A 22,688-nucleotide genomic window follows, 5' to 3' on the forward strand; every position below is an offset into this window, starting at 1 on the left:
CTTTCTTTTTGAGACCAAGTTTCACTCTTGTCACCCAGGTTGGAGTGCAGTGGCGTAATCTGAGATCACTGCAACCTCTGCCTCCCCAGTTCAAGCAATTCTCCTGCCTCAGCCTCCCGAGTAGCTGGGATTACAGGTGCATGCCACCATGCCCAGCTAATTTTTGTATTTTTAGTAGAGATGGGTTTTCACCATGTTGGCCAGGCTGGTCTCGAATTTCTGACCTCAAGTGATCTGTCCACCTTGGCCTTCCAAAGTGCTGGGATTACAGGCATGAGCCATCGCATTCACTTTATTATATTATTATTATTATTATTATTATTATTATTATTATTATTTTGAGACAGAGTTTTGCTCCTGTTGCCCAGGCTGGAGTGCAGTGGCACAATCTCAGATCGCTGCAACCTCTGCCCCCCACGTTCAAGAGATTCTCCTGCCTCAGCCTCCTGAGTAGCTGGGATTACAGGTGCCTGCCACCTCCTGAGTAGCTGGGATTACAGGTGCCTGCCACCACACCCAGCTAATTTTTTATATTTTTAGTAGAGAAGGGGTTTGATCATGTTGGCCAGGCTGGTCTCGAACTCCAGACCTTAGGTGATCTGCCTGCCTTGGCCTCCCAAAGTGCTGGGATTGCAGGCATGAGCCACCATGCCCAGTCTTTCTTTAAAGATGAGGCCTCACTATATTGCTCAGGCTGGTCTCAAACTCCTGAGCTCAAGTGATCCTCTTGCCCCTTGGCTTCTAGAGTCACTGGGACTGCAAGGTGCACCACCACACCACCACACCTGGCAAAAATACCTTTTAAATGCCAATGACTCCTAAATCCAAGGCTCCAGCTGAGACTTCTCCTCTAAGTTTCAAGTACCAACATCCATTTTTTCCATTGGACATCTTCATCTCAGCTTTTCCACGTTACCCTTTCCTACTCCCATAGTTATCACCACCTACCTAGGTGCTCATGCCAGAAATTTTGCTGGCCTCTTGCACCTTTTTAATTCTTCAAATCTAATCAAACATTAAATCCTCTCAATTCTACCTGCTAAACATCTCTGGTCTTTGTTACTTCTCTCTGTTACCTACTGTCACCCTCTAGGAAAAGCCAAAAATCACCTGTCCTGAACTATTCAATAGTCTCCTAACTCGTTTCCCAACTCCCACAACCTTTCAACATTTACTGGGAGGCCTAATTAAAAATACTAAACACAAACTGGGCTGGACGCAGTGACTCACGCCTATATTTACTTTTTTAAAATTTAAATTTAATTTCTTTTATTTTTTTAAACAGAATCTCACTCTGTCACCCAGGCTGGAGTGCAGTGGTGTGATCTTGGCTCACTGCAGCCTGTCTCCCAGGTTCAAGTGCTTCTCCTGCCTCAGCATCTTGAGTAGCTGGGATTACAGGCACACACCACCACCCCTGGCTAATTTTTGTATTGTTAGCAGATATGGGATTTCGCCATGTTTAACAAGCTGGTCTCAAACTCCTGGCTTCAAGTGATCTTCCTGCCTTGGCCTCCCAAAGTGCTGAGATTACAGGCATGAGCCACCATAAAATACTTTAAAAAAATTTTAAAATACAGAAGGAGTCTCACTATGTTGCCCAGACTGGTCTCAATCTCCTGGACTCAAGCAATCCTCCCATCTTGACCTCCCAAAGTGCTGGGATTACAGCTGTGAGCCATTGTGCCAGCTTCATATCTATAATCCCAGCACTTTGGAGACTGAAGTGGGAGGATTGCTTAAGGCCAGGAGTTCAAGACTAGCTTGGGCAACATAGCTAGACCTCGTTTCTACAAAAACAAAAAATTAGCCAGGTGTGGTGGTACATGCCTATCTTCCTAGCTACTCAGGAGGCTGAGGTGGGACGATCACTGGAGCCTAGGAATTTGAGGCTGCAGTAAGCTATGATTGCCGCCACTGCACTCCAGGCTGAGCAACAGAGTGAGACCCTGTCTCTTAAAAATAAATAAATAAAATAAACACAAATTCTGTCTTTCCTTTTTAAAATGTCATGCTTACATGTGTGTGAAGATTGAAAATAAATTTAAAAGGAAGGTAAATGTTTTGCATAAAATAAATTTCTCAAAGTATATTCCTAGCTTGTGAAATAAAAAAGTGTATACAGATGCTCCCTTTAAAATAATATTTTAAAACCATTATTTAAATAAGTTTCTTACAAAGGAGTATATTTGAGAAAGCAAAGAAGTAAAAACCCTGAAACCTCTTAGCATGTTTCTATCTTTGCATCTATTTGCTACAGTGGAGAGAATTGCTGACAAAAAAAAAGTTAGGTACTATAGGTCATGTAAATAGGCAGTTGCTAATGACAATGTTACAAGTTAAAAATTTGAATTATAAACATTGAATTAATTTTCATTGCATGTATTTTCTTTTGATAAGATCCTTTTAAATGTAGTCTAAATTTTAATTTATTGCACTTAAAAATAAAATCAATGCCATTGATTAAAAGAAAATGTGGGCCGATTGTTAATTCAGCCTTTGTGTTTGGGGTAAATTGAGTCAGAACCTCCTAGCACCTAAAGTTTTCTTAGGTGGTAAAGGGAAATTCTTCGAAACCTTTATTAACTTTTCCTAGCCACATGAACATGTTCAAAAAGCTACAGTTAGAAAGCTATGCTAACAAAGAAGAATACAGGGCCCAAACTCAAACTGATTGTACTGTGCAGTTCATTCAGTAAATAGTCATTTCCTACATTAATCAGTTATCAGAGCTTTAGGAGATATGCCAAATACAGATAATTAGTTTTTGAAAACTTAGTACATAATAACTGCATTTAAGGCCAAAAAGATACTATACATAATTTTAGGTATTTGTGAACTTAATAATTAATACTGTTCATAGCATTATGATACATGCCCTGCATGTGCTATCTCATTTAATCTTCCCAACAATTCAATGTGATATGTACTATCATTCTCTATTCCCTTTATATAACCGAGGCAATTGAGGCTCAGAGTGGTTAAGTAACTTGACTATAGCCACACAGCTAGGGGGAGCTAGAATTACGGGCCATGGAGCTGGGTGTGGTGGTGGGTGCCTATACTCCCAGATGGGAGGATCCCTTGAGCCCAGAAGCTTGAGGGCATCCAAGCCATGTTTTCTGACTCTGAAGCCAGTAGATTTAGTCACAATGGTGTACTACTTCTCTTTAGATTATGAATTTGAATATTCCTATCCTGATAAGGTGTGGAAATGATAATACCAATTTCTGATTATACAATAACGAAAAGCTGAATCTGATGCCATATTTAATTTTTTAAATTTCTCACAGGAAATATATTTTTCTCACAGAGAGAGTTTTAGCAATCAAAAAACAGTTCTTTCTTCCGGGAAATGGGTGGACTTCTCTTATCTCAGGACACTTGGTGGCTATCAGTATCAACTTCATTTCCCAATACTTGTTTTAGAGTAATTTAAATTCTATTTATGCTGATAAGCCCTGCCCATCTCCCTATCAGTTACAGGATGGGACTTCTGGGAGGCAGGCTCTGTCTGATGGGGAGACGCCAGTGGGGATTTGCCTGGGGGAAGAGGAAATATGTGCACCTTAAGCAGAGAATTGAGAAAACTAGAGTCCAGCTCACTGCAACAGTTTGTTTGTTTGTTTGTTTCTTGAGACAGGGTCTCACTCTGTTACCCAGGCTGGAGTGTGGTGGTGTAGTCATGGTTCACTGTAGTCCTGGCCTCCCTGGCTCAAGCAATCCTCTCGCCTCAGCCTCACAAGTAGCTGGGACTACAGGCACGCAACACCATACCCGGCTAATTTTTGTATTTTTGGGGTTTCTCCATGTTGCCCAGGCTGTTCTCAAACTCCTGAGCTCAAGAAGTCCTCCTGCCTCAGCTTCTCAAAATGCTCAACAGTTATTAAATAAAGGTGGAGCATCCCTGGCCTGAAAATCCAAAATCTGCAATGCTTCGGAATTTGAAAACTTTTGAGCACCGACATGATGCCACAAGTGGAAATTCCACACATGACCTCATGAGACAGGTAGCACAGATTATTTAAAATATTGTATAAAATTACCTTCAGGCTATGTGTAGAAGATGCAAATGAAACATAAATGAACTTTGTGTTTAGACGTGGGTCCCCTCCCCAAGGTATCTCATTATGTATATTCCAAAATCTGAAAAAATTCCAAAATCTGAAAAAATTCCAAATTCAAAACACTTTAGGCCAGTCGGGGTGGCTCACCCCTGTAATCCCAGCACTTTGGGAGGCCGAGGCGGGCAGATCACCTGAGATCAGGAGTTCGAGACCAGCCCGGCCAATGTGGTGAAACTCCATCTCTACTAAAAATACAAAAATTAGCCAGGTGTGGTAGCACACATCTGTAATCCCAAGTACTCGGGAGGCTGAGGTAGGAGAATAGCTTGAACCTGGGAGGTGGAGGTTGCAGTGAGCTGAGATTGTGCCACTGCATTCCAGCCTGAGTGACAGAGTGAGACTCCATCTCAAAAACAAAAACAAAAACAACAACAACAAAACCCCACTCCGGTACCAAGCATTTTGGATAAGGGAATAAGGGACACTCTACCCGTTCCTGTCATGTGTTAGGCACTGTGCTCCCCACTTTTATTTGGTAATATTATTGGCTTTTACAGTTGAGGAAACTGAGGCCCAGAAAGGTGTGACAGCCACAGTCACAGTAGTGCAGAACCCTGATGTGTCTGATTTTATCCAACACCCTGCTCCGCAGCACTGTCGGGTGAAGGCATGCACAGAGGCTGGAATCCAGCACTCACTGCCTGTTCAGAGTCCCAGGACAGGCAACTCCGAGCTAGCACTGTGAGGGCTGTGAGAAACAGGGGACATTGCCGCCTGTCTTTCAGGACAATGCAGTCTCGCTTCCTCTGGGATCAAGTCCAACAATTATTTCACTTCCCAATCTCCTCTCCCAGTTTATTAACACACTCAAGTTTTCTTTATCAAAACAAAACAAAACAAAACAAACCCTAAAAAATAAAAAATAATAAAAAAAAACCTTTCCTTGACCTTGCTACACCTGGAAGCAATCCACTTATCTTCAGCTTTCCCTTGCTCCACCTCTCTTAAAAGGGGTTTACACCAAGGCGAGGCACCGTGGCTCACGCCTGTAATCCCAGCATTTTGGGAGGCCAAGGTGGGCAGATTACTTGAGGCCAGGAGTTTGAGACCAGCCTGGCCAACATGGCGAAATGCCATCTCTACTAAAAATACAAGAATGAGCCAGGCATGGTGGCGCACGCTTGTAATCCCAGCTACTAAGGAGGCTGAGGCAGGAGAATCACTTGAACTTGGGTATTGGAGGTTGCACTGCACTCCAGCCTGGGTCACAGAGCAGACTCTGTCTAAAAAAAAAGGTAGGGCTGGGGGTGGGGTGGTTACATCAGCTGCCATGGGTAGGGTGGCCTTGGGTTACCCAGGATATAGGAGTTTCCTGAAATGTATGACTTTCTGTGCTAAAAAGGGGACAGTCCTAGACGCATTCGGACAGTTGGTGACCGTAATACCAAGAGGATCCTCTGCTCACTCTGGGCTTATGTTCAGATTTAACCCTAGAAATCTACCTTTCTTCTCCATCCACTGAAACCAACACTAACACCCAAACTCAGTGGGTTTTGTTGTGTTTTCTTAGTTCTGCAGTATTTGACTGGTGAACTTTTCCTTCTTGAAATTCCTTGGTTTCTTTCTTTACCCTCAGTAGCCCCACAACATTATAATTTTATTTCTTCTAGGCCAGGCATGGTGGCTCACGCCTGTAATCCCAGCATTTTGGGAGGTTGAGGCAGGTGGATCACTTGAGGTCAGAAGTTCAAGACCAGCCTGGCCAATATGGCAAAACCCCACCTCTACTAAAAATACAAAAATTGGCCGGGTATGGTGGGGTGCTTCTGTAATGGGTATGGTGTACAGTATGGCCAGGTATGGTGGGGTGTTTCTGTGCTACTCAGGAGGCTGAGACACGATAATTACTTGAACTTGGGAGGTAAAGGTTGCAATAAGCCGAGATCACACCACTGCACTCTAGCCTGGATGAAAAAGTGAGACTCTTATCTCAATAAATAAATAAATAAGCAAATAAAATATATAAGCCAGGCGCGGTGGCTCACGCCTGTAATCTCAGCCCTTTGGGAGGCCAAGGTGGACGGATCACGAGGTCAGGAGCTCGAGGGCAGCCTGACCAATATGGTGAAACCCCGTCTCTACTAAAAATACAAAAAAAAAATTAGACAGGCATGGTGGCACACGCCTGTAGTCCCACCTACTCAGGAGGCTGAGACAGGAGAATCACTTGAACCCAGGAGAGGGAGGTTGCAGTGAGCCAAGATTGCGCCACTGCATTCCAGCCTGGGCAACAGAGCAAGACTCCGTCCCAAAAAAATAAAAATAAAAATGAAATAAAATAAAAATAAATATATAATTTTCTTTCTCCTAACAACTGCTTCTCTGTCTCTTTCATTGACTCCTTTGACTACCAAATTCTGACATCAAACTACATGGGATCAGGCGGATCTGGGTTCAAGTTCTGGTTCTTTACTTGTGAGTTCTGTGAAGACGACAAGTTATTTAATTCCCCTGAACCTTAGCTTTCTGGTCTGCAATACTGAGATAACAACACTTACTTACACTGTACCATAACGAGTGGGAGAGAAATATTTAGAATATTTAAGGCAGCTGTTGGAAGAAAGCAAGTCTCATTAAAAGGAAGTTATAGTTACGACTGTGGTTCATCATATCTTAGGGTTTCAACTTTCATTTCCATGCAACTTGACAGACTGCAGCCTCAAGTGCCCTTTCTACTTCTATGACCTAATTTCTAACTACTGCCTTTCCCAGGTTGTCTTCCAGGTCTATCAGTGAAAAATATTAGGGGACGAGGTGGCTGGCGTCTCTAATCCCAGCACTTTGGGAGGCCAAGGTGGAAGGATCGCTTGAGCTCAGGAGTTTGAGATTAGCCTGGGCAACATAATGAGACCTCATCTCTACAAAAAATTAAAAAATTAGCCAGGCATGGTGGCATACACCTGTTATTCCATGTACTCAGGTGGATAGGAGGATCGCATGAGACCAGGAAGTTGAGGCTGCAGTGAGCTGTGATCATGCCACTGCACTCCAGTATGGGTGACAGAGTGAGTTCTCATCTCAAAAACCAATTTAAAAAATTAAAATTAAAAATATTTAAGGCCAAGCGCAGTGGTTCACACCTGTGATCCCTGCATTTTGGGAGGCCAAGGCGGGTGAATCACTTGAGGTCAGGAGTTCCAGACTAGTCTGGCCAACATGGCGAAACCTCGTCTCTACTAAAAATGCAAAAAATTAGCTGGGTGTGGTGGTATGCACCTGTAATCTCAGCTACTTGGGAGGCTGAGGCAGGAGAATTGCTTGAACCCAGGAGGTGGAGGTTACAATGAGCCAAGATGGCGCCACTGAACTTCTAGCCTGGGCAACAGAGCAAAACTCTGTCTCAAAAACAAACAAAAAAAAAACAATTTAAGGCCAGGTGCGGTGGCTCACACCCATAATCCCAGTATTCTGGGAGGCCGAGGTGAGTGGATCACGAGGTCAGGAGTTCGAGATCAGCCTGGTCAACATGGTGAAACCCCGTCTCTACTAAAAATACAAAAAGTTAGCCAGGCATGGTGGTACCTGCCTGTAATCCCAGCTACTCAGGAGGCTGAGGCAGGAGAATTGCTTGAACCCAGGAAGTAGAGGTTGCAGTGAGCCAAGATCATGCCATTGAACTCCAGCCCAGGAGACAGAGCAAGACTCCGTCTCGAGAAAAAAACAAAAAACAAAAAAACCCCAACAATTTCAGACCAAAGCCATCATCTTCCCCTGAAACCAAATCTAAGAAACAGTGTCTCCTGCTAGGTAACAAGATTCTCAGGAATCAGGTTGAAACACTCCTGGCTAGCTTTGACTCATTCTCTGATTCTCCTCTCTCCCCATCCACATCTAATCAGTTCCAAATCTGACTTATTTTCTATGGCATGTTTGTGGATTTTCCTTCCTTTTATTGTGATTCTCAGTGCCACTGTTCTCCCCACTTCTGCCCACCCCCTAACCTCCGGCTCCCATCTCAGTGTCCCATAAGCTCGTACTTGGGCTATTCCAGTAGTCTTTTTATTGACTCCTCAACCCACAAGATCTTTTGTGCCTGCTTCTGCCAGATTAATTTCCTAAGGCAAGACTCAAAAAGACCTTCAGAAACAAATAAGGCACAAACTCATTAGTCCGACTTTCAAAGCTAAAGGTTCAAGACTTTTGAAAATGACTTAGCCCACATCATTTGATTGCTTAATAAGTGCTTCTTGAGTGTTCAGATTCAAGCAATTCCTTGAGAAATACTATGATTATTTCCTCAATTCAAATCATGATTGGCTGATCATGCCTGTAATCCCAATACTTTGGGAGGCCAAGACAGGGAGGACTGTTTAAGGCCAGGAGTTCAAGACCAGTCTTGACAACACAGTGAGACCCCCATCTCCATAAACAATAAAAATTAGTCAGGTGCGGTGGTGTACCTATAGACCCTGTTACTCTGGAGGCTGAGGCAGGAGGATAGCTTGAGCCCAAAATTTTGAGGCTACAGTGAGCCATGATTGCACCACTGCACTCCAGCCTTAGTGGCAGACTGTCTCCAAAACATTAAAAAAATCAGGATTTTGTCCCCACCTCCAACAACATTCCTGTTTGCAAGTTCACCTGTAACCTTACACTCCCAAATCCAATGCTACTCTTTTTTTTTTTTTTAAGATGGAGCCTCGCTCTGTCACCCAGGCTGGAGTGCAGTGGTGTGATCTCAGCTCACTGCAACCTCCGCTTCCCAGGTTCAAGAGATTCTCCTGCCTCAGCCTCCTAAGTAGCTGGGATTACAGGTTGGAGCCACCATGCCTGGCTAATTTTTGTATTTTTAGTACAGATGGGGTTTCAACATGTTGGCCAGACTGGTCAGATGATCCGCATGCCTTGGCCTCTCAAAGTGCTGGGATTACAGGCATGAGCCACTGCAGCCAGCCCCAGTGCTACTCTTCTTTGCATTCATGCTATCCCGACTCTTGGCTGTAGGGCCTCACCCTCCTTTACACATTTCCTCTCCTCTGCCACAAGGAATGGATCAAGAATGGTTCCAAAGTATTTGGTCTGAGCAACCAGAAGAATGGAGGTCCGAATATGGGAAGGAATGAGCTGGAAATATAAAAATGGGATGCTTGATTGAGGCTATAGAAAAAGGCTTAAGAAAATGTTAAGAAAGACAAAATCTAGAGAAGGCCATGGGAGTGTATGGTTAAGATAGGGTAGAGACAAAATATTAAAGGTGAGGAGATTAAGGAAATGAGCCGCGTGTGGTAGTACATCCCTGCGGTCCCAGCTACTCCAGGGGCTGAGGTAGGAGGATCCCTTGAACCCAGGAGTTCAAACCCAGGAGTGTGAGGCCAGTCTGGACAACATAACCAAGCTTCCACCTCTAAGAAAAAAAAAAAAAAAAAAAAAGAAAGAAAAGAAAAGAAAAAATGAGGCTGGAGGCTGGGTCCAGTGGCTCACACCTGTAATCCCAGCACTTTGGGAGGCTGAGGCAGGCAGATCAGTCAAGGTCAGGAGTTTGAGACCAGCCTGGCCAACATGGTGAAACTCTCTCTCTACCAAAAAATACAAAAATTAGTTGGGCATGGTGGCATGCACCTGTGGTCCCAGCTACTTGGGAGGCTGAGGCAGGAGGATCACTTGAGCCCAGAGGTGTGCAGTGAGCTGAGATTGCCCCGCTGCACACCAGCCTGGGTGACACAGCAAGACTCCATCTCAAATAAATAAATAGACCAGCTGTGTGGCTCATGCCTGTAATCCCAACACTTTGGGAGGCTGAGCTGGTGGATCACCTGAGGTCAAGAGTTCGAGACCAGCCTTGCTAACATGGAGAAACCCCATGTCTACTAAAAATGCAAAAATTAGCCAGGCATGGTAGCAGGCACCTGTAGTCACAGCTACTCGGAAGACTGAGGCAGGAGAATCAGTTGGACCCAGGAGGCAGAGATTGCAGTGAGCCAAAATCACACCACTGCACTCCAGCCTAAGTGACACAGCGAGACTCCATCATCAGAATATTAATAAAAAAAGATGAAATTAATATTAACATTGTTAGTTTCTCATCTTCACAACCCATTCAAGTTTTGCCACTTAGGTCAAAAGGATTCAATTCCAAATCGGCATTATGTTTAGTTTATCATGTTCCTTTAATCTACTCCATTATAGAAAGTTTCCTTGGTCAGTGCCTCTGCCAGGTGGCCAACCGTCTGAGAAGTGAGGAGCGCCTCTGCCTGGCTGCCGCCTCATCTGGGAAGTGAGGAGCGCCTCTGCCTGGCCGCCAACTGACTGGGATGTGAGGAGCGCCTCTGCCCGGTCGCCAACCGTCTGGGAAGTGAGGAGCGCCTCTGCCAGGCCACCCCATATGGGAAGTGAGGAGCACCTCTGCCTGGCCGCCCCACCGGTCTGGGAAGTAAGGAACGCCTCTGCCTGGCCGCTGTGCAACCTTCCAAGTGTGAAGTGACAGCCTTGCGTGTGAGCATTTCTCTCTTCCCCAAGTTTGCATTTTCGACATTAAAGTTTACTTTTTAATTAAAAGTTTTAAATTGTAGAAAAAATATATATATATTTATAGAATATATATATATAAAGGTTCCTTGGTCTTCTATTGACTTTTATGGCCCTGATAGTTTTGAAGCTTGTAGTTAGCTTATTTTGTAAAATGCCCTTCAATTTGGGTTTTTCTGATATTTCCTTGTGATTAGATTCATGTAGCAGGATGATCACAGAAGCAATGTCATGTACTTCTCATTGTATGGTATCAGATGGTGCACAATTTCAATTTGTCCCATTACTGATGTCAAAACACAAAATCATTAGTTTAGTTATAGACCTAATTGGCTTTTATTTGGAATTTATGAGTTGAGATAGCCTCTATTCTACAAAATGGAAGAATAGATTGGCAGGGGGCAATAGAGAAGTGGATTTTGTAAGGTGAGAACAAGGAAACAGAACAATAGAAACGAAGCTGATTGGCCAATGTTAAGTTACTTCAGGTTACTTTTTTTCTTTTTTCTTTTCTTTTCTTTTCTTTTCTTTTTTTTTTTTTTTGAGACAAAATCTCACTCTATAGCCCAGGCTGGAGTGCAGTGGCATGATCTTGGCTCACTGCAACCTCCTCCTCCTGGGTTCCAGCGATTCTTGTGCCTCAGCCTCCCCAGTAGCTGGGACTACAGGTGTGTGCCACCACACCTGGGTAATTTTTGCATTTTTAGTAGAGATGGGGTTTCGCCATGTTGGCCAGGCTGGTCTCAAACTCCTGGTCTCAAACAATACACCCACCTCAGCTTCCCAAAGTGCTGAAATTACAGGTGTGAGCCACCACACCCGGTCCAGGTTACCTTTTTGCAAGGGTTAAAGCAGAGGGAACTTCCTTATCGTGCTGGATGAAACTGGCCTGTTTAGGGATTTGGCTATTTTTCCTCCTGATTTCTTGGAAGGTCAGATAAACAACTTAGTTCTGGCTTGGTTTAACTCCATTTTGGTCTGTTGGGCCTAGGGTAGGAGCCCAGTCTAAACAATGCCCTCCTATTAAGTTTTATTTAATTAACACTGATGATGTTCATTTTGTATAATTTTTTTTAAACACACTCTAAGAAACCAGAATAATGTTGTTGTTTTAGAGATAAGGTTTTGCTCTGTCACTCAGTCTAGAGTCTAGTGACATGATCGCAGTTCACTGCAGGCTCAAACTCTTGGGCTCAAGCAATGATGGTGTTCAGCTGGATCACATGATTACTGTGGTGTCTGCCAGCTTCTTCACTGTAAAGATACTCTCTTTTCCTTTATAATGAATAACTGTGTAAATCTCCCATCCCTTCAAACTCTTAATTTACTCATGTTTTAATGTACATCTGCATGGGCTCATGATCTTTATTTTAGCAAATAGATTATAATTTGTTACTATCATTATTTATTTAATGTTCAAATCCTGACCACACTGGCCAGGGGAAGCCCATTCAAGTTCACTTCCGTGTCCTTTGACAGACCCTCATCACTGTTGGGATACTGTCTTGATTTCTAGTACAAGATGTTCCAAGCTCATCGTGTGCATTCTCAGTCCTAACTCTAGAATCAGCCAGCTCTCCAAGAAGTCCTCATTCCTTTTAGTGAAAAACAATATTTAGAAACCAGATCTGAGCACTAGGTGTGTTCACTGCTCTTCGGGTGTTGCTGCTCTCAGCACACGGAGCTAGGGAATAGAAATATATATGCATATATACACATTTAAAACTATATTATTCATTGATCTCTATGTATGAAAAACTTTAAGTTTTCACCAAAGCATCTAATTCTAGTTCAACAGTTTAGAATTTATCCTAGTTTTCTCCCTTTCCATAGAGACTTGACTCTCATTATCCTTATCACATTCATTTATTTGATCAATCTTCTGGAGTACAGCTAATCTCCCATCTCATTCTCCCATGTGACAGGCTTTCTCTCCTGTTTGAGCCCTGACTCCCCATGCCAGAGACTGCCCTGCTGCATGGACAACCTGCTCACCTCTCCTGGGCACTGACATTCCACATCCCTTCACCTGGCATCCCACTTATGCATCCTGCCCAGGCTCTGCTTCCTCATGCTGGGCCACTGTGGATTCCTCTCTCTCCCAACTATGGAGGTCTACCATGCTCAATTTACCTAAAAAATAGAGGGAAAGGGAGAAGAGAGAAGGGAGGAAGCAGTGTAAGGAAAGTGAGAAGTGGAAGGCAGATGAAGGAGGGAGGGGAGGGAATAGAAGTGGGGTGCGTAGAAGGAGAAAGGAAGAAAGGAGGAAGAGGAGGGAAAAGAAAGAGAATGAAGAGGGAGGGAAGGGTCAAGAGAAGGGTGGAAGAGAGGAAAGGTGAGGAAAATTGTGTAATTTTTTATCTCTTTAAAAAAGGCAATGGCTAGGCTCGGCGTGGTGGCTCATGCCTGTAATCCCAGTACTTTGGGAGGCCAAGACAGGTGGATCACTTGAAGTTAAGAGTTCGAGTTCAACATGGTGAAACACTGTCACTACTAAAAATACAAAAATTAGCTGGGCGTGGTGGCGCATGCCTGTAGTCCCAGCTACTCGAAAGGCTGAGGGAGGAGTGTCACTTGAACTAGGAAGGTGGAGGTTTCAGTGAGCCGAGATTGGGCCACCGCACTCCAGCCTAGGGGTGACAGAGCTAGACTCTGTCTCAAAAAAAAAAAAAAAAAAAGGCAATGTCCAAGTGCAGTGGCTCGTGCCTATAATCCCAGCACATTGGGAGGTCAAGGTGGGAAGATCATATGAGTTTGAGACCAGCTTGGGCAACATAGTGAGATCCTGTCTCTACAAAAAAAAAAAAAAAAAAATGTTTAATTAGACAAACATGGTGGCATGGGCTTTAGTCCCAGCTAATTGGGAAGCTGAGGTGTGAGGATGCCTTGAGCTCGGGAGGTTGAGGCTGCAGTGAGCCATGTGGGACACTGTACTCTAGCCTGGGTGATAAAGTGAGAGTCTGTCTCAATCAATCAACCAATCAATAAAAATTAAGGCAAAAGCAAATATGGTAAAATGTTAAAGTTTTTTTTTTTTTTTTGAGACTGTTTCTTGCTCTGTCGCCCAGGCTGGAGTGCAGTGGTGCGATCTCGGCTCACTACAACATCTACCCCCTGGGTTCAAGCAATTTTCCTGCCTCAGCCTCCTGAGTAGCTGGGATTACAGGCACACACCACCATGCCCGGCTAATTTTTTTGTATTTTTAGTAGAGACGGGGTTTCACCGTGTTAGCCAGGATGGTCTTGATCTCCTGACCTCGTGATCCGCCCGCCTCGGCCTCCCAAAGTGTTGGGATTACAGGTGTGAGCCACCGCGCCCGACCAAAATGTTAAGTTTTGACAAAGCCTGAGTAATGGCTAAATGAGTGTTTGGTGTTTTTTTTTTTTTTCTTTTTTTCTTTCTTTCTTTCTTTTTTTTTTTTTTTGTATTGTCTGTGGTTTGCTTTTCAAACTGTGTGTGAAAAAGTTTCCTTCTTCTTGAATTATTTCCATTCCATTATGGACTGATATCCTTGTAAATATACTAAAAATGAATAACTAGAAAAGTGAAATAGCAAACCAAAGACATGTAAAACATAGACTCTCCAATTTTTATTATTAGATTCAACAGACATAAGATTATTCTGTGAAAGTGCTCTGAAATTTTCTAAATGCATTCTCTCAATTTCTTCATTTCTCCATTGACCAATAGTAAGAGTCATGAGAAGCACTGTCTGCTAGCAACCCCCAGTTTGAGTAACACTGTAGTCTAGATTTTTTCATGCTCAACATATGACTTTTAAAAATAAGATAAAAAACAGGTCAGGTGTGGTGGCTCACACCTGTAGTCCCAGCACTGTGGGAGGCCGAGGTGAACAGATCACGAGGTCAGGAGTTCAAGACCAGCCTGGCCAAGATGCTGAAATCCCATCTCTACTAAAAATACAAAAATTAGCCAGGGGTGGTGGTGGGTGCCTGTAATCCCACCTACTCAGGAGGCTGAGGCAGGAGAACTGCTTGAACCCCAGAGGCGGAGTTTGCAGTGAGCCAAGATGGTATCACCGCATTCCAGCCTGGGCCATAGAGTGAGACTCTGTCTCAACAACAACAACAACAACAACAAAAGATAAAAAACAAAGACTAAGAGCCTGGATTCTACTTTGAAAAGTCACACCTATGTTCATGAATTTGTGGGTGACTAGATGAGGCCTTCTGTAGGCATTCATTCCATTGCCAAAGCATCCTGCCAAAATAATGGTGTTTAGGGACTGGTAAGTTGCCCTGACCTTGACTTCCTGGAATCTAGGGATGAAAGAAAGGAGAGAGAGAGTAGACTGGGAGAACCAAAGGGACAGAAGCCAAGGCAGACAGAAGCCCATTAGAAGGCTCCTTACAGAATACAAAAACTTCTAAGCAGAGAGAGGAGATGAGCAGGCCGTTGTAAAGAGATTACTTTTTAAAAACTGTGTCTGTGTTTCTGGATCTTCCCCAGACAAGGCAGTCTCCTTTCCAGTCATTCCCAGTCCATGAGCCTGAGTAACTTGGAGTGTTGGCAGCTGCTCTGAAAGCCTTTGGCTCCACTTTTTGCAGACAGTGACTACCCCCTGAGAGCCTTGTCTCCTGTCATCCATGTGGAGATTCTGCAGTCCCCGTTGTTCTGGGATCCTGTAAACAAAATCACAGTGGAAGAGGGGAGATAAGGAACAGATGTGACCAGCACATCTGAAATACAAAACAAAGCACAACAGAAAACAAGGGTGCTGCACAGGTTTTTCCATAGTGGGGATCAGGTTTCTACGGGGTTTGACTTTGCTTTGGCACAGGGCACTCTGAGTGGGTAGTGAGCGTGCTCAGCACAGGAAGAAACGGGCTCTCTGCGGTGTTCATTTTGAAGGTTTATGTTTTTAGAGCAGCCATTTTGATTTGAAAAATGTGTCAGCTTAATGCCCTCTCCCCAGGGGCCTAAAAGGCCATTTCTTTAAGTGTGAATTTCCCAGCAAAATATTTACTAGATTTTTGGGCTTTTTTTTTTTTTTTTAAGTACAGTTACCTGGAATTTTCCCTAGTACTTACAAGTGGTTTTTTCTTTAAATGAACCCTTTAGCTCAGTCGTGTGGAAAATATTATTCTTTATATTTCCTCTGCTGGAAGGCTTTAGGTTGCATTTTCCTTCCCCCGATGGCATTTTTATTCATGCTTGACAAGTCACTTTGACAGGTGGCCCTGGGAATTCTCTAGAGGCCAGGATGAGGTCTGGATACCATTCCTGGGTGGTCTGAGAGCAGGGTATTTAAAGCTAACTTTTCACATTCTGGGTCTGGAATCGTTTCTGAATCCATTCCTCAGAGCTCTGCTGCTTGTTCTATGAGACTTCTCCTTCCAGTGCATGAATTGGGATTTTGGCTGCATGTGCTCATTAAGAAAACCCATGTCACTTGTCACAAGCGTAAAAAGAGTGTTTCAAATGTTCCTGGAAAACTTTCAGCTGGTCCACATCCATGCCTAGGTCCTTCTTATAATTTCCCATATTCCTCCCTGCCCGGGTTGTCCTTCGGAGTTATTTCTGAGGCAGAATGACTGCCACGGGTCAGCCAGTCAGACTGGCTGCCTGTAGGTGATGGGTAAAGTCATTGATGTGGATGATTAACTGACATTGGGGAAGGGGCTCGGGGATGAGGGAGGTGTTCCTAGGCTGGATTTCTATTAATATGGCCAAGACACAAGATTTATAACAACCCTTCAAGGATTTAATACCCTTTTGTGAATATGATTCCAGAGGATCTTATTAATACAGAGGCTCATTCTGAAGCGAAGAAACTCAATAGACGTAAAAAAGCAGAGGGGGAAAAAACCTAGCCTTTATTCCCAAACATTTACTTAGGATGGATTTTCTTTTTCTTTCTTTTTTTTTTTTTGAGATGATGTCTCGCTTTTCCACCTAGGCTGGAGTGCAGTGGCATGATCTCAGCTCACTGCAACCTCCGCCTCCCGGGTTCAGGCAATTCTCTGCCTCAGCCTCCCGAGTATCTGGGATTACAGGCACCCGCCACCACGCCTGGCTAAGTTTTATATTTTCAGTAGAGATGGGGTTTCACCATCTTAGCCAGGCTGGTCTCGAACTCCTCACCTCAGGTGATCCACTCGCCTTGGCCTCCCAAAGTGTTGGGATTATAGGCGTGAGCCATCGCGCCTGGCTAGGATGGAATTTTTTTTTTATGAAGCCCCATTCACATGTAATTTCTTAAATGTTTTGAGCTTATTTATCCTAATTATTTTTTATCTTCTATTTTTTAATTGACAAATAAAAATTGTATGTATTTATGGTATACAACATAATGTTTTGAAATTTGGAGTGTCTAAATCAAGCTAATTAGCATATGCATTACATTACGTTATTTATTATAATTTTTAATTACAAAAAAATGTTTGATGTCATCAGTATGGCTATGAACATACATAAGTAAGCACTTTGAGACTGTTCTGAGATCTTCAGGATTTTTTTTCTTTCCTTCCTTCCTTCCTTCCTTCCTTCCTTCCTTCCTTCCTTCCTTCCCTCCCTCCCTCCCTCCCTCCCTCCCTGATGGAGTCTCACTCTGTTGCCCAGGCTAGAGTGCAATGGTGCAATCTCGGCTCACTGCAACCTCCGCCTCCCAGGTCTGAGTGATTCTCTTGCTTCAGCCTGCCAAGTAGCTGGGACTACAAATACCTGCTGCCATGCCTGGCTGATTTTTGTATTTTTAGTAGAGACAGGGTTTCACCATCTTGGCCAGGCTGGTCTTGAACTCCTGACCTCAAGTGATCCACCTGCCTCAGCCTCCCAAAATGCTGGGATTACAGGCATGAGACATTCTGTTTTTTCCTTTCTCATCTATTTTGTGAAAGAAGGTAGTCTTAAAGCTATGGCACTGGGCAACACTGACCTCAGGGGATTAAGGAATATTAACCTGCATTCAAAACAATATCACTCTTCTTTAAAATAAATAAATAAATAAATTGAAACAGGGTCTCACTCTGTTGCCCAGTTTGGAGTGCAGTGGCATGATCATGACTCACTGCAGCCTAGACCTCCAGGGCTCAAACAATTCTCCCACCTCAGCCTCCCGAGTAGTTGGGATTACAGGCGTGTGCCACCATGCCCAGCCAATTTTTGTTTTTTGTTTTTGTCTTTTTAAATTTTTTTAGTAGAGACAGGGTTTTGCCATGTTGCCAAACGGGTCTTAAACACTTAGGCCTAAGCAATCCACCACCTCGGCCTCCCAAATTGCTGGGATTACAGGCGTGTCTGGCCACAGTATGACTCTTAAGGGAATGAAAAGACAAGACTGGAAGAAATTATTTGTAAAACATGTATCTGATAAAGAATTTAGGCCAGGCTCAGTGGCTCATGCCTGTAATCCCAGCACTTTGGGAGGCCAAGGTGGGTGGATCATGAGGTCAGGAGTTCAAGACCAGCCTGGCCAAGATGCTGAAACCCCATCTCTACTAAAAATACAAAAATTAGCCAGGCATATTGATGGGTGTCTATAATCCCAGCTGCTCAGGAGGCTGAGGCAGAAGAATTGTTTGAACCCGGGAGGTGGAGGTTGCAGTGAGCCGAGATGGTGCCACTGCACTCCAGTCTTGGCGACAGAGCAAGATTCCGTCTCAAAACATATACATATACATACACATACACATATACATATACATATACATATACATAGAATGTAGATACATATACTTAGAATGAGCAAGACTCTGTCTCAAAACATATACATATACATATACATATACTTAGAATGGTAAAAATATATTTAAAAAAACACTGATACCACCAAATGCTGGGTGAGGATGTGGAGCACCAGGAACTCTCATTCATTCCTGGTTGTAAATGCACAATGGTACAACCATTTTGGAGGACAGTCTGGCAGTTTCTTACAAAGTTAAACGTTCTTACTACATGATCTAGCAATTGTGCTCCTGGGTTTTTACCCAAATGAATTAAAAACTTATGTCTACTCAAAAAGTTGCACATTGATATTCATAGCAGCTTTATTCATAATTGCCCCAAACTGGAAACAATCAAGATGTCCTTTTAGAGATCAATGAGTAAATTGTAGTACATCCTTAAAATGGAATGTTATGCGGTGATAAAAAAGAAATGAGCTATCAACTCATGAAAAGACATGAAGGAAACTCAAATGCATATTTCTAAAAGTAGCTAGTCTGTAAAGGTTACTTTATGATTCCACGTATATGACATTCTGGAGAAGGAAAATCTTTGAGGCAGTACAAAGATCAGTGGTTGCCAGGGGTTGGAGAGGAGGGAGGGAGGAGTGGATGGGTGAAGCATCACGGTTACAATGGTGGATATGTGATGGTATGCATTTGTCAAAACCCATAGAACTGTACAACACAAAGAGTGAATCCTAATATAAACTATGGCCTTTGCCGAGTGTTGTGGCTTACACCTGTAATTTCAGCATTTTGGGAGGCTGAGGCAGGAGGATTACTTGAGGTCAGGAGTTTGAGACCAGCCTAGCCAACACGGTGAAACCCTGTCTCTACTAAAAATACAAAAATTAGTCAGGCATGGTGGCACACACCTGTAATCCCAGCTAGTCGGGAGACTGAGGCAGGAGAATTGCTTGAGCCCGGAGGTGGAGGTTACAGTGAGCCGAGATCGCACCACTGCACTCCAGGCTGGGTGACAGAGTGAGACTCCATTTAAAAAAAACAAACAACAACAACAAAAAAAAACTATGGCCTTTGTTAATAACAATATGTTCATATTGGTTCATCAATTGTAACAAATGTACCACATTAATTCAAGACATTGATGATAAGGAAAACTAGGGGAGATGGGAGTATATGGAAACTCTTTGTACTATCTGCTCAATTTTTATGTAAACCTAAAACTGCTCTAAAAAGTAAAGTGTAATAATTTTTTTAAAAAGAGACTTAAAATGATCAGCTTTCATGATGAAAGGAAACTCTATCTTCTACTATATCTCATATCTTTGCTGGTTCCTCAAGGGCCCTGGTCTAGCTTGTTCACCATTATATCCGCAATGACACATAGATGCTCAATAAAGACTGCTTAATCAGTATATTCAAAAGGCTTAGCCATTAAAACCTGCTCTTGGCTGGGAGCGGTGGCTCATGCCTGTAATCCTAACACTTTGGGAGGCTGAGGTGGGTGGATCGCTTGAGGTCAGGCGTTTAAGACCAGACTGGCCAACATGGTGAAACACCATCTCTACAAAAAAAATACAGAAATTAGCCAGCAGTCTAATTTCTGGTGGCAGAAATTAGTGGTGGCAGTCACCTGTGGTCCCAGCTATTTGGGAGGCTGAGGTGGGAGGATCGCTTGTACCTGAGAGGTTGAGGCTGCAGTGAGCCGTGATAACACCGTGATCAACCTGGGTGACAAAGTGAGATCCTATCTCAAATAACAACAACAACAACACTTTTGTTCTCATCATTTTATACTCTGTTTGAACAGACAGAGCTTGACCAAGCACAAACCACTGTATTAATAGTTATTATGTATGGAACATTTAATGTGTATCAGCCATTTTTCTAGAACCTTGACATGAAGTACTTAATAATTCATTTACTCCTCATAAGAACCCCATGAAATGGTACTTGTTTTCCAGATAAGGAAACTTGGCCATAAAGAGTTTAAATAGGCCGGGTGCAGTGGCTCACACTTGTAATCCCAACACTTTGGGAGTCTGAAGCAGGTTGATCACTTGAGATCCGGAGTTCGAGACCAACCTGGCCAACATGGTGAAACCCCATCTCTACTTAAAAACACACAGACACACATACACAACAAAAATTAGCCAAGTGTGGTAGTGCGCGCCTGTAATCCCAGCTACTTGGTAAGCTAAGGCACGAGACTCGCTTGAGCCTGGGAGGCAGAGGTTGCCATGAGCTGAGGTCACGCCACTGCCACTCTAGCCTGGTTGACAAGACTCTGTCTCCAAAAAAAAAAAAAAAAACAAAGAGTTTAAATAACTTGTTCAAGGTTACAGAATCTGTGAGTTACAGAGACAGGATTCAAACCCAGAGAGTCTAGCTCCAGAGGCCACACTCTTTGACAACTCACTACAATAAAGCTGTGAGAATAAAGATGTGCACCTCCTCACTTAAGGAGATTTCAGTATAGGATAGTGAGGCATGAAGACTAGACTACTGTGCAGAGGGCTGATCTCTGTCCTCTGAAGGGCTCACTCAGCACAGCTCTAACGGATACACCTCAGCGGGGTGGCTTGTTTTATCTACATCCTGAGCCTAGTTTTTCCTTCAGACACTATCACAGTTGACATTACTTACTGATTGTTTCTTCTGTGTTTATCATTTCCCCCAATTAGACTCAAACCCCTTCAGGTCAGGGATGACTTCTTATAATTGGCTCTCTTCCTGCATGGTGAATGGTTGTCTTAGTCAGTTCAGGTTGCTATAATAAAATACCTTAGACAGGGTAATTTATAAACAACAGAAATTTATTTTTCACAGTTCTAGAGGCTGAGAAGTCCAAGATCAAGGCACTGGCAGGATCCTTGTCTGGTGAGGGCTGCTGTCTGCTTCCAAGATGGCACTTGTTGCTCTGTCCTTACATAGTGGAAGGACAAAAGACCCAGGCAGCTTTCTGAAACCTTTTCTATAAGGGTATTAATCATATTCATGAGGGCTCCATCCTTATGGCCTCCTCACCTCCTAAAGTCTTTAGCTCTTAATACTATCACATTGGCAAATAAGTTTTGACATATGAATTTTGGGGGACATATTCAGACCCTAGTAGTGGTTAATAAATACTTTTGGATTGATTCACTGTTGGAATGACACTGAGTAAGAGAACAAATTCAAGTCCAGTTTTGAATAAAAATAGAATTCAAAAGTTATTGGGTTTGTGTTTGTTTCTTAGGATGTTTGGTAGCAGATTTCCGCTTTATTTACATTTGGTTAACTGTGAAATCATAGTGTTTGATGTTAGCCATACCTTTGATAGCCCATTAGGGGGCAAATGCTTGTGTAAACCATTCATACAAAAGCAGAGAGGGGTCCCGACTGGATCCCAGAGTTAAGGGGTCAGGAATCACCAGACTTAGTAGAAGGGGTCAATCTTCGGGGAGTTGGAGAGCTATGTTTTAGCCTAATATTGTTACTGGCACTGTGTCTGGGGTAGGTCATTTAACTTCTCTAAGTCTGTTTTCCCATCCATGACATGAAAGGTCACTTTTCTGGTGGGGGTGGACAGAGTCTCGCTCTGTCGCTCAGGATGGAGTGCAGTGGTGTGATCTCAGCTCACTGCAACCTCTGCCTCCCTGGTTCAAGCGATTCTCCTGCCTCAGCCTCCCGAGTAGCTGGGATTACAGGCACAAGTCATCATACCTGGCTAGTTTTTGTATTTGTGTAGAGATGGGGTTTCACCATGTTGGGCAGGCTGGTCTTGAACTCCTGACCTCAGGTGATCCACCCGCCCTGGCTTCCCAGTGTTGGGATTACAGGTGTGAGCCACTGCACCCGGCCAACATGAAGATAATTTTACTTGCCCTGCCTACTTCACAGGCTTTTTGTGTCAACTGAGATTTTGGTAAGTAAAAGATCAGGATGTTATGTAAATTGAGAGAGAACATGATAGTAAAGGATAGTGATTAAATATTTTGTACTTCATTTGACACTAATTCTGCATTAGAAGCTTATTGTTTGAAATGGGGCATTGGCATAAATCATTTTTTTGGTGTTGTAGGATATGTTAAGAGCTTCTGGAAGAGGGTTTTGGTCATCTGGGTTAGCTGTTGAAGAACACCAAGTGAATGTCCTCTTTTCTCTCTAAATAAATTTCCCTCTGCTGGACATGGTGGCTCATGCCTGTAATCCCAGCACTTTGGGAGGCAGAGATGGGAGGATTGCTTGAGGCCAGGAGTTTGAGACCAGCCTGGGCAACATAAGGAGACCCCCATCTCTACAAAAAATGAAAAGAAAAATTAGCTGGGCTTCGTAGCACACATCTGTGGTCTCAGCTACTTGGGAAGCTGAGGTGGGAGGATCGCTTGAGTCCAGGAGGTCAAGGCTGCAGTGAGCCGTGATTGCACCACTGCACTCCAGCATGGGTGAAGAGGAAGACTT

The sequence above is a fragment of the Papio anubis genome, chromosome 3 (assembly GCF_008728515.1).
Source record: "Papio anubis isolate 15944 chromosome 3, Panubis1.0, whole genome shotgun sequence".
NCBI classification, from domain to species: Eukaryota; Metazoa; Chordata; class Mammalia; order Primates; family Cercopithecidae; genus Papio; species Papio anubis.